This window comes from Fukomys damarensis, unplaced genomic scaffold (genome assembly GCF_012274545.1).
Source record: "Fukomys damarensis isolate Sample0158 unplaced genomic scaffold, DMR_v1.0_HiC HiC_scaffold_23, whole genome shotgun sequence".
In the NCBI taxonomy this organism is placed as follows: domain Eukaryota; kingdom Metazoa; phylum Chordata; class Mammalia; order Rodentia; family Bathyergidae; genus Fukomys; species Fukomys damarensis.
In genome coordinates this window covers 60,525,963-60,542,325 of record NW_022900935.1, presented here as the reverse complement: position 1 = coordinate 60,542,325, position 16,363 = coordinate 60,525,963, and the positions used below count along the sequence as shown (strand labels likewise).

Sequence of the window (16,363 nt, the reverse complement as noted above, 5' to 3'; positions counted from 1 at the left end):
GAAACAAAAAAAAAAAAAAAAAAAAAAAAGAATGGATGTGAGACTGGAACTTGTCTATGCATCATATATCTATGCCTGTGCATTAGTTAGCTACTGCTGTGTAACAAATGATCCCAAACTTAGAGCCCTGAAACAATAGATTCTGGGGGTCAAGAATCTGAGCACAGCTTGGCTGGGTACCTCTGCCTCAAGATATCTCGTGGAACTTTTGTCCCAGGCTATCTGCTGGAGCTGTGCCTCATCATGTGGCTGGTCTTGGGGAGTCTGCTTCTGAGCTCTCTTATATGGTTGCTGGTAGGAGGCAACTTCCTGTCATGTGAGCCTCCTGTTGAGGAGCTCAGACACGGTAGGCAGCTTTCCTCAAACTAGTAAGAGAGCCAGTGGGGAGCAGGCAGGACGGAAGCTACAGACTCTTTTGTAACTTAACCCCGGCAGTGACATCTTTTTATAGGGCATGTATTCTGTTAGCCCACACCGAGGGAAGGCATGGGCGCCAGGAGGTGCATTGGTGGGGAAGATCCCACAAGCCGCCCCCTACTGGCTTCTCTGTCTGTGAGAGCATACATCCACTGGGCGGGGGTGCGATTTTGGTTTTGTAGGAAGCTGTGAACACCTGCAGGTTTATAGATCAGGATTGTTCTCTTTCTGGCTATCTGGAAGGGAGAGGCTCTGTTTACTGGTCCATTAATTTATTTGACTTGTACATTTTGCAAACAACTTGCTTCTGTCTCTGATGGAGCATCTGGTTGAAATCCACAAATTACGGATCCGTGTAACAGCAGACAGCAGTCTATATACGAAAACGGCAGCCATAAAATGTCAGCATGAAAGAATGTTCTGCCCATGGGTGTAGCTCTGCAGATGGGGCCTCTCCCTGAGAGGTGGGTAAGACTTTATACTCCACGGCAGCTGGGCCGGATCTGCACTCAGGAATCCGTGTCCGGGTACTCGCCCCGGAGACACCAGGTCTGTAGACAGTGGGCTTCCTCTGTGTCTGCAGCAGTTGCGCATGACTCGGTGAGCCTCGGATCTGATGCAGCAACAACCCCACTGAGCAGGCAGGCGACTGCCCTCACTGTGGGGCCCAGCGCCTGCGGGGAGGAGGTTGGGATCAGGTCACCATCCTTTCCTGAGCAAGAGCATGTTTGACAGCGACATCTGAGTCCAGAGATGTCCCGGGCCTGCTTGGGGCATGTTGTCCTGTTCCACTGAACTGAAGGGACATCCCCTGCGTGGCCACTTCGGATCAGGGCCATCAGCTGGACGTTATTTCTGTGTCTTTCCTCCTCCCCTCTCCACAGTCTTCTGCCCTTTGTGGGAGCCCCTGGCCCCTCTAGGAGTGTGACGTGGCAGCAGGTGCAGAGCTCTGGAAGTGGACAGCACTCGATCCTGGCCGCACGGCTCCCGTTTCCAGCTCTGTGAGATGCGGATCATGCTACGTACTTCCGTGTGAGGATGAAATCGCTCGCAGCAGGAGCTCGGCGGGATGGCGGACGTCTCGCGGTTACACAGCGGTTACGCAGCGTATCCCGCCTCTCACTCCTCCCTCCTCCCCGCCCAGAGACTAAACCCAAACAAGTGTTCCTCTAATTGCTTGCAGACTTCCCAGCTGGGCCCTGGAGAGGGGCTTTTCCCTCTGGAGCAGGAGTGAGGACAGGGCAAAGGGTGTGTGTATTTGCAGGGGCCAGGGTGGAGGCACAGTGACAAGGGTTGAAAGGATGGACGCTGCTCTGGGAGCGTCTCTTGCAAACGATGGTGGTGCATGCTATGGACTGGCAGGCTCCCCTCTCAGGAGCAGCTGCCCCTTTGATCCAGCCCCATTCCATTCCTCTGCAGGAGCTGTGCAGCCCAGCAGCTTCCTGGGTTCCGTGTGTGTGTGTGTGTGTGTGTGTGTGTGTGTGTGTGTGTTTCACGTAGTGAATAAGGAACCTTGGAAAGTGCCATAGACTGAATGTTTGTGTGCCCCCAAATTCCTACGTGGAAACCCCAAATCTCACCACAACGGGTAATTGGAGATGCACCCTGGGAGGTAATTCGGGTGAAATGAGGTCGTGACAGTTGGCACTGTGCGATTGGCGCTCTTTCAGGAAGAGACGCTGGAAGACTTGCTGCCTCTGTGTTTGCCACACATGGACCAATCCTGCAATCCAGGAAGGGCAGTCTCACCAAGAGCCCAACCTCGATCTTGAACTTCCCACTTTCCACAGCGGTGGGAACTAAATGTCTGGGCGGAAGAGGGTGCACCCTTCTGAGGAAGAGGTTCCCCTGTTATTCAGCAGAAGAAGGGTGGCAGGGGACAGGGCCAGATTGGGTGGTGGCCCCTAAGGTTTCATGATGGAGAGAGTGGCCGTGGGTGGCTCTGAGCTTGCTGCCCCCACCCTACCCACACCGCATACGAGACGCTGTCTTTATTATTTGACTTGTTTTTGTCTGATCTATGAGGAATTATGCTTATCTGCCTCCATTGCCCATCGTTGGGAGGGCAGAGGAGGAGAAGGACAAAAAGAGAAAATGATTTGCCCCTGTGTATCTACAAAGTGCGTATTTTCTCTGGTTGAATGTCTGAATGTCTGTGAGCGTTGAAAGACGCTTGCCCGGGATCAGTCCTGGCACGGTGTCCGCTTTTGCCTGACCTCGGGGAAGTTGGGAGAGGTGCTGGGGTGGGGCGGGGGACTCCTCCCTAACCTGGATATTTCTGGCAAGTCAAAGTCTGCTTTTCTGGGTTGAGTCTTCTCTCACCACCACCTCCCACCTTGCGGCCTCTGATCTTGCCCCTGGCTGCTGACTCTGGGCCCAGGTTTGAGGCCATCCATGCCCTGCTGATTGAGTGTCAGGCCCTGCCCAGTCCTGACTGGCCCAAGAGGACCCTATCCTGGGACACCCTTCCCACCTCTGGCAGGTGTGGAAGGCCACGCGTCCCCTGGCTCTGGGTGGAATGCCCATAACCCAGCCCTCCTGAGGCCGCACAAGCACCTGCTGAGGACAGGCATTTGGGTGTAGAGAAAATCTGGTTCCTCATTAATTTCATCCTTATTCACCCATTTTCTCTTTTTTGTTTTGTTTTTTGAGACAGGGTCTCGCTAGGCAGTTCAGTCTGGCCTTGAACTCCCAGAAACCCTCCTGCCTCAGCCTCAGGAGTACTGGGGTCACAGGAGTGACCCCACCACACCCAGCGCCACCACACCCAGCCTTCCACCCACTCCCTATAGCCGGGGACCCCACAAAAACCCCCAGAATATCTGGGGCTCCTGTACTCACCCCAGACCAGCCATGGTTGGGATGGACAGGCCACAGCCCAGGGCAGGACATGGATGGAAACTGAGTTCCAACTCCTAGAGAATGTGCCACTCATCTCTGGGGAAAAAGAAAAGCAGACAAGGCTCCAGCGTCTCTGTGGGAGGAACCTTCGGCACCCTTCTCCTGGCCAGCCCTGGGAAGGCCAAGTCCCCCTGGCCAGATAGGCTTGTTCCCCACCCTGAGGCCCTCAGAGCAGGCCTGCACCCCCACCCACGACTGCCAGGTTGTCTGGGCTCCTGAAAGCTAGTAAATAATTCAGGAGAAACACCTCCCCCATTTTAACTAATCCACGTACAATTAATTTCAGCAGCAGAAAATCACAGTCACTCCCGCCAGGCTGCAGCAGCCGCAGGGCCTCATTACCCAGCTGGGAGAAACTCGAACCACATGATGATGAGGCCTGTGCTGCCACGCTAGACACCCTGGGGTGTTCAAACCTCGATTCTGGCACCCTTTCACCCTCAAGAGTAAAGAGAAGGAGGCCAGGTCACGGGTACATAGCAGGGTCACACGTGTTCTTGGGCACCCAAGTTCTGAGCAGGAGAAGCAGAAAAGGCCCCCTCCACCTGGTGTAGCGCCTACCAATGCTGTGTTCAACCTTCCCAGTTCTGGGAGGCCCAGGTGGCACGCACCACACAGCCCAGGAAGACCTACCTGAGTCCCCCGCTGCCTGTCCCCAGTCATCCTGGCTGTTCCCCTGTGCTCCAGACGGGGGCGCTGTCCTAAGGCAGAGGGGAGAGATGACTCCACAAACGGTGGAGAAGAAGAAGATGCTGAGGCCTGAGAGCAGAGGCTGCCCTGGCCATGAAGGAAGCCAGGCTCAGTGAGAAGGGCAGGGCAGAGAGAAGGGGAGCCCAAGGCGGCAGGAGGGAGCTAGGGAAGGCGGCATGGACAGAAAGCAAAGGGCAGCGGCCTTGAAGAATAAGTCTTTGCACCGTGAGGAAAAAGTGAGAAAAAGTTACAGGGAGGCCACGTTTTAGAGAGTAGGCAGGGAGAGAGGGCAGCTCAGGGCTACAGCTGAGCCATACCCCATCCCTCTGGCTGTCCTGTGCGGTTGGTTGCCCTCCACCCCCAAACTCAAAGCTGTGTGCGCATCACAGAAAATGGGAATGGAGCCTTATTTGGGAAAAGAGTCTTTGCATTTGTAATCACGTTGAGGGTGTTGAGATTAACAATCAACCTGGAGGGCAGGGGATTTAGCTCAGTAGTTCCGCCACCTCCCTCAATCCTGGGTACCCCCCCACCAAGAAAAACCAACCTGGATCATCCAGTTGAACTTAAATCCAGTAAAAAGTGTCTTTAGAGTAGGACAGGGGTATGTGGGGGAGATGGGAGTGATACAGACTCAAGCAAGGCAGCCAACCAGCAAATCCCTTCCCTTTCAAGGATTGCCTCACTGATGCTTATAATTCAGCGACATCTAGTTTGACTTTGTAGATCAAAATATGAAACATGAGGGTTTTTCTCACCAATATAAAAGTAATATATGCTGACAGTAAAAATACAGGATATGCCAAGGGCATAGAGCACTGGGTCCTGGAACTCACTCAGACAAGCACTGTCCCCTGCCCCACCTAAGCAGGTCCGTCTCCAGATCCTTCCTGCCCCCCTCACTTGGCCCTGCCCTGAATGCTGCTGAGTGGGCAGCAGGGCTGGGCAGCCTTCACGATAGAGAGCACTGAATGCCACGTAAAGTGGTGCTGAGTGGTCGGCAGGAGCAGAAAATAATCCTCCTGCAGTCTACCTGCCGGAAGCAGAGGTTGAGGCCGCACACCACAGCCCAGGCTGACCTTGACCACTGTTCTGTCCACTGCAGGACCCAGAGACAAAACTTGCTGCTGAAAAGAGAAAGATCTTGTGAATTTCTGTCTTGCTGAGCGGTGTTCTGCACGCCCGTCCTCCTGGGAGGGGGGATGAAGGTGACATTTCAACTCTCTGAGCCCATCCAGGTCTCCTCTATGTGCAGGGACCTCTCATTCCATGTACACCCCACTGAAGGACAACCTTTCGTCCCCTAAACCAGGGCACAAGAACCCTGTCACAGCCCTGTCTTCTGTGCCCGAGACGAAATCGAGGCCCAGGAGAGTCAAACCTTCCACCCAGGGTGCTACCTAAGAAGCAGCCAGTTGTAACGTGAACCTGGCTGTGTCATCCACCGTGGCCCAAAGAGGGGGTCATCCCACCTGTCACCATGTGGCTTCCCACTTTGCTCCTGGGCAAGATGCACCCCCTACCGGCCCTCGACCAGGTCTCCAGGTCCCAACAGCAGCAAAGCTCCAGGATGGGCCACCATCTGGGCAGGCGTCAGGGGTTAGAGAGGAATGGTTCCTGCCCAGACAGCGTGCAGACCGGTCCTCAGCACCCACTGCCTCTGCAGCCCATGCCTCCCTGTGCTCATTTCTTCCCCTTGTGGCTCCCACCGAGTCTCAAGAACCTGCCCTGTCTACTTGCATAAAACCACAGCCCAGTCCCACGGTTAGACACGGAGAGCCAGACAGCTGGCAAGGCCACCTGCTCACCTGCAGAGCCATCCCTCGGCCTCCTGCTCCTTAGCAGCACAGCCCTACCCGCCAAGACCAGCCAGGGCCTCTGGTGCCCCAGTCTAGCAGACCGATCACATTTCTGCACTGAAGAGGCAGCTGGGAGCAGCAGGGACCTCACCCACGTGAAGCTGGGCCCCACATCAGGGTAAATCTCTCTTTCCACAGTGGGTCTCACCAGGGCCAGAGGATGCCCTTGAACAACTGTCATTATTCTCCCTCTCTCTCAGGAGGAATGTGAGCAGCCGCAGGGTCCTGGCCTCTCTATCTGTCTGACTGTAGGAGACCAAGCAATTACGGAGAGCTGAGCACTTATTAAAAGGGAAAGTCGGTCTTCAGGAAGTTGACAGCAAACTGAAGATGAGGTAGGAGAAAACGGCTCCTGCCCTCAAAGATTCCTTCAGCTTTGCACTCCTGGACCTCGGCGTGAGCAGCCCACCCCAGGAAGGTGAGAAAGGGGGGCCCTCTGCCCCTCAGGCTGTCGGCAAAGCTGGCAGAGCAGGCATGGCCAGAGGAGGAGAATCCACTCACAGGAAGTGTGCAGTGGCCCAAGGGGAGGGGAGTCAGGATTGATGCAGATAAAGTAGAAGCCCCGGGACACCAGTGATTCAAACACAATCATTTAACTGAAGGCCAAAAATCAGAGACAGGTATTTCACTCTTTGCAGAATTTTAAAGGCTTCTGAGAGGTGTCTTCCTTTTCTTGGGTTACTGTAATGAATGATCATAAACCAGGTGGCTTAAAACTACAGGGAACTATCTCCTCTTCGTGCTAGATAGAGGCCAGAAGACCACAATCAAGAAGTTGGCAGGACCGGTTCCTTCCCAGCTCCTGGGAGACTCTGTCCCAGGGCTCCCTCTGGATTCTGATGGTGGCCAAGAAGCCTTAGTGATTGTAGACGGATCCCTCCCTCCCGTCGGCCTCCAACTGAACATCGCCTTCCTTCTCCCCGTCCTAGATCTCCCTTCCCACTCCCCAGGGACACCAGCCCTCGGGGTTGGCACCTGCCCTGACCATCTGCAGGTGCTTTAACTCGATTACACCTGCAAAGACTCTCCAGACACAGGCACGTCGCAGGCCCTGAGGGCTGGGGCTTGGACACATCTTTCTGGGGGAGCCACTCAAGCCACGGCCGAAGAGCAGCCGAGAACGGGAAATATTTTGCGTTGGGCGGTAAGTAGCTCCCTCTCCCGGTGGCGGGGGTGGAGGATGCCCCACACACATCTGGCGGACAGTGCCACCGGAGCAGATGAGGGACCCTTGATGCCCGGAGCCAGCCTGAGCACATGTATGAGAGCGAAGGGGGTGGAGGGGACCACAGAGGGCCGGGGGTGACCAGCAGCGATGACTGGCAGGACTACAACTCCTGGGCAGTGCGCCAGTGGCAGCAGGTTAAAGCGCCCCCTTTGCACCCAGCGTTCCGCCCTCCAGCCCCTTCCTAGCCAGCCGCAGCCATACTGAATTGTCTCTGGTTAAAAGGGTAGACACAGCCAGGCGTCATGCCCCACACTTATAATCCCAGCACTTGGGAGGCTGAGGCAGGAGGATTGCTGTGAATTCAAGACCAGCCTGGGCTACATAGTGAGTTCCAGAGCAGTCTGAACTACGTAGTGAGACCCTGTTTTTTTTTAAAAAAAAAAAAAAAAAAAGGTAGACATAGTTAGACACAGAGATCTACATTACCCATTCCACTGGCGACAGCTAGGACCTCAAGGGTCCTCCAAAGGCCCGTGTGTTAAAGGCTCGGCCCCCAGGGTGGCACTGTCAGGAGGTGACGGATCCTTCCTGAGGGGGCAACTTGGAGGTCTTCAGGTCGCTAGGGACTAGCCGTCCAGGGAACTGTGCCACCCTGGGCTCTTCCTCTCTTCTGCATCCCAGCACAAGGCGAAGCTCCTCCTCCCTCTACAACATGCTGCTAAAAGCAATATGTGGCCGTCATGGGCAACCTCTAAAATGAGAGCAAAAAGCCATACACCGTTCTCTTTGCAAGTTGATGCATCTCAGGTATTCGTTATACTAGTGAAGAGCTAACAGGCCACTGGACTTTATAAGAATTCTGGTGCTTGGCGCGGGGGGAACTGCATCCTTGTTTAAAAAGGAGTTTATTTGGTCTCTTCAACTATTACTTTCCAAGCTTCTTGATTTGTGTTTTCTTCCCAGGTCAAGAGCAACAAGAGCTAAATGAACCACTCTTACTGGAGCCTATATATGGTTTTAGACAAAACTACTTTCAAAAGAGTGATATCTGGATCAAGTGTGGTGGTGCATGCCTATAATCCCAGCCCCAAGGGAGGCGGAGGCAGGAGGATCAAGAGTTCTAGTCCTGCCTGGGCAACTTAGCAAGACCTTGTCTCAAAATAAAACATAAAAAGGGATGGGGATATAGCTCAGCAGAAGAATGCCCCTGGGTTGGATCGCCAGGATGGCCAAAAAAAAATGGTAGGGCCAGGGACGTAGCTCAGTGGCACCGCGCCTGCCTGGCAAGAGCAAGGTCCTGAGTTCCATCCCTGGTATGGGGGGATGGGGGGTATCTAGGAAGGTTTTCAGTTTTCCATAATTGAATTCTTACTGCTTGGCCAAGAGAAAATGAACGATGAGGACAAACCATGAACCTAAGGACTCACTTAGGGACCTCAGAACAGGCCACAGATCCAATGCCTTCGCCATCCTGGAGGGCTGAGTGTGGGTCGGCAGCTGCAGTGGGGACGTCCTCTAAGGGGCTGAGCTGAACTTGAATATTGGCATTTGCTCCCCGGACTCAATTCCTCTCCCATCCCTTCAAGGCAGACACCTCCAAAGGAATAACCCAAGCACAGGAGCAGGCCGCCCTCTGCAGGGCATGCAAGGGCTTTGCCTTTCTCCGCAGCCTGAGGCTCCCAAATCAGCACTTTCTATGCTCTAGGCGGCTGGAAAGACACCCGTGCCACCTGGAACTTTTTAACTTCTCAAGCAATGTGGGATTCTGCCCAGCCATTTGAATTAGTCTAAATCACCAGCTAAGGGTTGATGGTGTCTGGTTGGCCAGGACTCGCAAACAAGCCACGTTGGGCCAGGCTCCAGCAGGTTCTCCAGCTGGGTGAGAGTCAGAGAATATCTTGCCCGGCTGGGACCAGAATCCAGGCTCCTCGGCTGCCAGCCTTCACCGTCCTCCCACGGAGCCAGACAACAATGTCAAGAGGAAAGAAGAAACCTGGGGAGAGAAAGCCTGCCAGGGCCTGGTGTCTGGAGCTGGGCTTGGCCTTCTTGGATGCAGAATTTACTCAGACCTGCAAGCCCAGCTCTCTTCCCCCTAGGCAAGTTCTGTTGTATTAGCGTGGCAAGTCCTTCTTTGTCCCCAGCAAGCTCCCAAGTGCTGTGTTAGACAAGAAATTCTGGGAGACCTCTGTGGCCTTTGCTTCCTGTGGGATTTCTCTCCACTCATGTATGGCAGGGGCTTGGTGTTTGCAGACCTTATCCCATTAAGTGTGCATGACTTGAAACATTTTGTCCTGCGTTTGAGATGATTTTACAGACCTGGCTGCACTTGCCTGCCTGCCTGCTCCTCTTTGTAACAAGCATGACATACTTAATAGGCAGCTGGCGAAAGTATAGGTTCTTGGAGGGACCATGTGGGAGTGATGCCTCTCTCCTACTGAGAGCCCCCATCCTGATTCTGATTTGCACAGACCATGAGTCTGAAGCCAGCCCGGGCTACACAGTGTGTCCACGACCACCCTAAACTACATAATGAGATTCTGTCTCCAAAGAAAGTGAAATTTCAGGGCCGCAGATTTAGCTCAGTGGTTCCACTGCCTGTCTCACAAGCACAAGGTCCTGAATTCAATCCCCAGTACCCCCCGCAAAAAACCACACACACACACACAAGCTATAACAGCTATAAAATTCAAATCGCTTCCATGAAAAGAGATTCTAATATTAAGGCAAATTCTGAGGCTTAGAGGAGCTAAGTAAATAAAGTGCCAAGCACAGGATCTGATTCAAAAGGCCCTCAGTCAATGGTACCTAGGGCTCTGTGTGCAACATACAGGAGATCACAATGAAATTGCACTTACTTAAAAATCCACTTATATTAAATGGCATTTGCAGCAAAAGTACAGACTGCCAATGAAATAAAGTTTTAAAACATTTTAAGAAAGCAAAATAAAACAGCCCAAGAGGAGGCCACGGCGACTGTGGCCAGGCAGTGGAGCAGCGCGGCCCCAGCTCATCCTGCCCCCGCACATCCGAGCTGCCATGAGCAAGCCTCGGCATCCTGCTGGCTCAGAGGGTGCAGGTAAGCGCCGGCAGGCCCCGAGTCGGTGGGGCTCAGTCCTGGTCGCAGGGTTTGGCCCGATGGCAGCCAGCGTGAAGGGCATTTCATCTTCCCACGCGAGCCGTGACCGCCCAGAAACACCGCAGACCTGCCCCGCGGTGCCCTACAGGATGTGGTCCGCGACAGTCTCCGGAAAGTTCCGTCATCCTCTGGTGAGTTCAGATGCATCTGTGCCAGTTTGGCAAGTGCCACTAAAGGGCGTGGATGACTCCTATGACCCCGAAGTCTTTTGCGATGCTCGAGTACTTGCGTGACCGAGTATGCGTGGCTCTGAGAGCAAGACACGATGCTCACGCCAAAGGGGGTCCGGGGCGTTTCCTGCGGAGCTCCGTAGCAGGACCCCTCCTTTCTTGGGAATACCCAACTGGGCGCTGTGGAAGAAACAGGAAACCGGCCCTCAAGCCCGCCGAGAAGGTCTGCACAGGTGGGAGGGCCTGGTGAGACAGTGAGCCAGGGGGTGTGTCAGAGAATGGTCCCCCACACTGGCTAGGGTCCCCGGGAGATGCACAGGACCCAGGAGGATGTGGAGACGGAGGAGGCGTCCAGTGGCTCTCCAACGTGTGGAGTATCTGGTCTTCAAGAGATGCGGCAGAGTTTTTTGTGTGTGAGAATTATGAACAGAACAAGGGGCACGGTAGAGAGCTCCACAATGGTAAACTTGCCAAGCCGTCATGCTGCACCCCAATAAAAACCTGCCCTACCAGTACATGCTGCCCAATCAGCATCACTGAGCTGCTGCATCGCACGATCCAGCTCCCCGGGAAAGCCTCCTGACGTGCAGACGCAGCAACACAGAGCCCCATAAGGAAGATTCCAGCTGGGGGCCCCTTCCTTCCTTCCTGTGGTTTAAGGCAGCCTGCAAGACCACGTCACATGATCACAAATGAGACAATGGCTCTTCTCTCTCTCACACGGCGGGATTGTGGGAGATGGTCTCCCAACAGCTAGAGGTATGGAGATCTCCTCCGCAGGGGAGGAGGAGGAGAAAAAGGCAGAGGAATCCTCCACTCCAAGTGAGGTCAGGGAGATGTGTAAAATGTAGGAACTGGGGCAAACTTGTGTAGAAAACACCACCCAAATAAGGCTGTTACAGTGCGAGGGATCAATCTGCTTAATGATAATGCGGTGTCACATTTCCGTGAAATCCTCAAAAAGAGGCAAAAGCAAGTGTCATTGGGTAGGTCCTTTGTTAAAGCTGAACAAAAAGAAAAAGATTCCACTGAGGCAACAGATAGCAGCGATTCCTTTAGTGATAGTGAACGCGTCCTTACAATAACCCCCTCCCTCCTCTCCCTCACGCCAGCCGTGAAGGTTTTCAAAGGTAACTGTAAGTTCATTTTTTTCTGTTTATATTCTTTATTATTTTGTATTATACTACAGTATTGTAATTATCTTTATATGAATATTTTTGGGTTATAGAATGAATCCATTTGAATTTTCATTATTTCTTACGGGGAAATTCGCGTTGATACACAAGTGCTTTGGATTACAAGCATGTTTCTGAGGTGAATTATGCTCAAAAACCAAGGTTTTACTGTATTGGCATCGGCCACCTCGGGCTAGCGCCTCCCAAGCCAAAGCCATGGATGCCATCGTCATCAGAGATGGCTGACACCCATGTCAAGACCCCAGGATATTCACTGACTTCGCAGAGACACAGGATGGCCAGTGTGGACCCCTGGACCTGCTGCTCCTGAACAAGAACCACAGAGGGAAGAGGACATTCCCTGTGTGGAGGCCCTCACACCTGCAGCAGACTCCAGCAAAATCCAGGTCCTGGAGCACAGAGGGCCGGATGCACCAGAGGGGCCGGCAGCATTGGCCAGGACTCTGGCTCCCTGTCCTCCCCTCCAGTTCTCTGAAGAAGCTTGTTCCCTTCCTGCTCCCCGGTCTAAGGAGGAGCTCAAAGAGCCCCAAGATAAACATCATGATTTCTTTTTTCCTTTTCCGTTTGTGAGACAGGGTCTCGCTATGCAGTTCACCCTGGCCTTGAACTCACTATGCAGCCCAGGCTGGCCTCAAACTCATGGCGATCTTACAGGCATGAGCTACCACATGCGGTTCGCATCATGATTCCTCTATCCAGATGTTCTGACATGTTTGTGAGATTTATGGGGAACTTCAAGGACATGTGTCTCATTCTGGATCAGAATGTCAAGCTTGTTGTTCTGCTTTTCTATTCCAACTTCAACCCCAACAAGGCCAAGCAAGTTGGGCTGATGAGAGAGTATCATGTCAAGTATCCAAGGGCTGACATGCCGGTTTTGCCTGTGTCTGGAGAGTTTGCCAAGAGTTCTGGTCCTTGAAGTAGGACTTTCCAGTTTAATAATGAATCTTGTCCCGTGTGGTGGCACACACCTGTAACCCCAACACTCAGGAGGCTGAGGCAGGAGGATTGCCATGGGTTTGAGACCAGCCTGGGCTACAGAGTGAGTTCAAGACCAGCCTGGACTACACAGTGAGACCCTGTCTCAAAAAACTCAAAAAACAAGACAAAAACAAAACAACACCTGGTTTTTGGAGAAACTGTGTGTTTGCATTCCTTGAATTTATAAAGGAGACCTTGCCCAAGTGGGTGGCTTTGATGATTCTATCCAAGCCTGGGGAAAGGATGTGAACTCCTCAAGCTTGTCCAGGTAAGTTTGAAGACACGGAGGAGCCAGGAAGTAGTAGTGGTTCACTTCCTGTCTCTGGCACCCCAATATGGATCTCAAACAGTACAAAATGTGCTTGGGTCCAAAGTGCCAACACATGGGTCTACACAGCAGGTGGCTGAAATGTGGCCGGAAAGAACAGTCCCAGTTACAATTAAAGCAGCAATAGAAACAGCTCCTGAGGACAGCCTGATGGGCCAGCTCAGCTGGAAAGACATTTTTAATTATCTAAATTTATTTTTCAAACCTTTTGTGTTGTGTGGTCAGTTTTTCTTGGTTGTTTTATTTGTGGTTTGGTTTGTTTTTTTTTGATAGGGTTTGTTTATTTGTTGGTTATTTGGAATTCAGGTTAGCCTGGAACTCACTAGCAGGCTAGGATGGCCCCAAACTCACGGCAATCACCCTGCCTCAGCTTCCCAAGTGCTGGGGATTATGCCCAGCATATGATCAGTTTTTGAAGTCCATACAAGGATATATTTTCCAAGTGGTTTTCTTTTCTTTTTAAAAATTTTAAAAAATATTATTGGTACGTTTTAGATAGATCACATTCATGATAGGGAATTTGTACCTATACATAATACACTTTTCATCTCCCATTCCCTCCCCTCCCGTCAGCTCCTCTTCCCTTCATTTACAAAAGCCTTGTTTCCATTTTTTATTTTTTCTTGTCCCTTCTTTTCCCCTCCCCCTTTGCACCCCTTCTCCTTTGAACATTTTCTTCCCCTTTCCCAAAATCTATTACATATTTTGGTTACACTTTGGGTTTTTCTCACACCAGAGAAACAATGCGGTATTTAAACACGTGCAGCTGATTTATTTCTCCTAACAGTATGGTTTCAAGATGCATCCATGTAGCTAGAAATGTCTCAAGTTTATCCCTCTTTATGGCAGAGTAGTACTTCATTGTGTAAAAACCACATCTTTATCCACTCATCAGTTGATGGGCCTTTGGGCTGTTTCCAAGGTTTAGCTACTACAAACTGTGCCGCTACAAACATGGCTAAGCTTATATCGCTGTGGTAAGATGCTTTTAATTCTTTCAGGAAGATACCAAGAAGGGGAACAGCTGGGTCAAATGGAACCTCTAGTTTTAGTTTTTTGAGGAATCTCCACACTGATTTCCACAGTGGTTGCACCCGTCCGCACTCCCACCAGCAGTGGAGAAGGGTTCCTTTTTCCCCACAGCTCTCCAGCTCTTATTGGTTGAAGATTAAAACTAGACCTGTATCTTTCACCATGTACTAGACTAAAATCTCCTTTTTCAGACTACTATTCAATGTAAAGGTCTTTTACATCCTTTGTTAGATTGAGTCCTAGGTATTTCATTATTTTGTGCTATTGTGGAGGGAGTTGTTTCCCTAATTTCTCTCTCAATGTGTTTACATTTGTGTATGGGAAAGCGGTTGATTTTTGAATGCTGACTTTGTATCCAGCTATGCTACTAAATTTGCTTATCAAATCTAGAGGTCTTCTGGTGGAGTTTTGGGGGTCTTCTATGTGGAGTATCATGTCAGCTTCAAATAATGACAATTTCTCTTTGCTATCCTTATTCCTTTTATTTCTTTCTCTTGTCTAATTGCTCTGGCTAATGTTTCCAGAACTATACTAAGACTGGTGACAGTGGACATCTTGGTCTTGATTTTAGAGTGAAAGCTTTCAGTTTTTGCCCATTTAGTATGATGCTGGCTGTTGGTTTATCATAGATGACTTTTATCAGGTTGAGCTAAAGACCATCTATTCCAATTTTCTGTAGAGTGTTTATCATGAATGGGTGTTGGATTGTGTCAAATGATTCTCCTGCCTCTATTGAGATGATCATACGGCTTTTGTCTTTGGCTCCGTTAAAACAGTGTATTACATTTATTGATTTGCATATGTTGAACTATCCCTGCATCCATGGGATGAATCCTACTTGGTCAGGATGTATAAGCTTCTTGATGATTCGCTGCATTCTGTTTGCCAGTAACTCAATGAGGATTTTTACATCTATGTTCATTAAGGAGGTTGGCCTGTTCTTTTTGGGGTGGATCCTTCTCTGGTTTTGGTAGCAGGGTAACACCTGCTTCCAGGAATGAATTTGGGAGTATTGCTTCCTTTTCCATTTCATTAAAGAGTTTGGGAAGTGGCACCATTAGGTCTCCCCTAAATTTCTTGTAGAATTCAGCAGTGAATTGGTCAGGGCCTGGGCTCTTATTTGTTGGTAGGTTTTTAATTACATCTTCAATTTCATTGACTGATATTGGTTTATTTAGGATTTTTATACTCAAGTGGTGTTTACATAGGACTTTAGGCTTTTTGTACAAAAAAAAGAAATGTGATCAATGTTTGTCTTTGAACACATCTTGCCGAAGTAATTATAGCTGACCTGCTTAGCCCTGACTTGAAATGTACTTGATGAACACAACTTTTATGCTTTCTGCATTTCTTTTCCAGACCCCTTCTCTGTAGTCCTATGGCAGAAAATGTAAATATTGCTGGAAATTTTAACAAAAACATTAACTCTAATACATTTTCTAATAAATGTTGTGACTATTAACTGTGTACAGAATCTTTTCTTTTCTTAAACAACAGATTTTTTTTGAAGCCAAATTGCATTCTAGTTGTGAAATAAAGAAACGTGTCAACAGCTGCGTCCTGGACTTCAGGCGAGCTTCCAAAGTGTGTTATTTCTCCAGACGGTGCTGTGCCCTTCTAGGAGCCAGAGTGTGACAAAGCACAGCAGGGTGGGTGGTGACTCGTCTCCGTCTTCTCCCTTCCGGACCCTTCTCCTTAGAGGGTAAACTAACCCCGAGACTGACAAATAAGAAGTATGCTACGATAGTACTAATGCATGCAAAGAAAAACTGCTGATGAAGACATTGTGGGGAACAGCTGGGTTCCTTCACTCCGCCCTGTCTTGTTAAGTTGGTGGAGATGGTTCCTTCATTCTGTAATGACCCGTTTGTTTTACCCTTTGAATCGGAAATACCTTTCATTTATTTTATACCCATGGTTTAAATGGCACTGCCATTTCTGAGTACCCACGGATAGTATTTCTGTGTGCCTAGTATGTTTTATTTGCAGTAAATGGATTTCCAAAGATTTCCTTTTGAAAATACTTTTCCCCCTTCCTTATTTTTTACATTCTTGTTTTATAAAAATGTTAAGTGGGCTGGGAATTTAGCTCAGTGGTGCCGCTGCCCACCTTGCAAGCACAAGGACCCCAGTCCAAAAAAAAAAAAGTGTCAGGCATGGTGGTATATGCCTGTAATCCCAGCACAGGGGAGGCTGAGGCAGGAAGATCACCACACATTTGAGGCCAGCCTGAATTATACAAATAAATAAATAAATAAAATGTAAGGTGTTCTTTGACAATATTGATGCTCATATGTTTTGGGGGGGTAAAGAATGAAATTAATCTGTCACTATATAAGAATGTTTTCATCCCACATATCAAATGTGACTTAATTGTGACCAGGGATTTGGCTCAAAGATTCTGCCACCCGCCTTGCAAACACAAGGGACTGAGTTCAATCCCCGGCACCAGAAAAAAAAGAAAAAAAAAAAGGTCTTAATAGTT

General features: G+C 50.3%; 1 long non-coding RNA gene and 1 pseudogene across 1 annotated transcript in view; one reads left to right on the top strand and one right to left on the bottom strand.

The window, feature by feature from the left end:
- Positions 1 to 3,344, bottom strand: part of LOC104858329 — a 7,699-nt gene extending 4,355 nt beyond the window's left edge. Inside the window, exon 1 of the long non-coding RNA XR_779101.3 lies at positions 3,259 to 3,344. This is a non-coding gene — a long non-coding RNA (uncharacterized LOC104858329). The remainder of the gene's footprint in view (positions 1 to 3,258) is intronic.
- A 6,826-nt stretch (positions 3,345 to 10,170) lies between these two features.
- Positions 10,171 to 12,491, top strand: LOC104858476 (annotated as a pseudogene).
- The last annotated feature ends 3,872 nt before the right edge of the window (positions 12,492 to 16,363 follow it).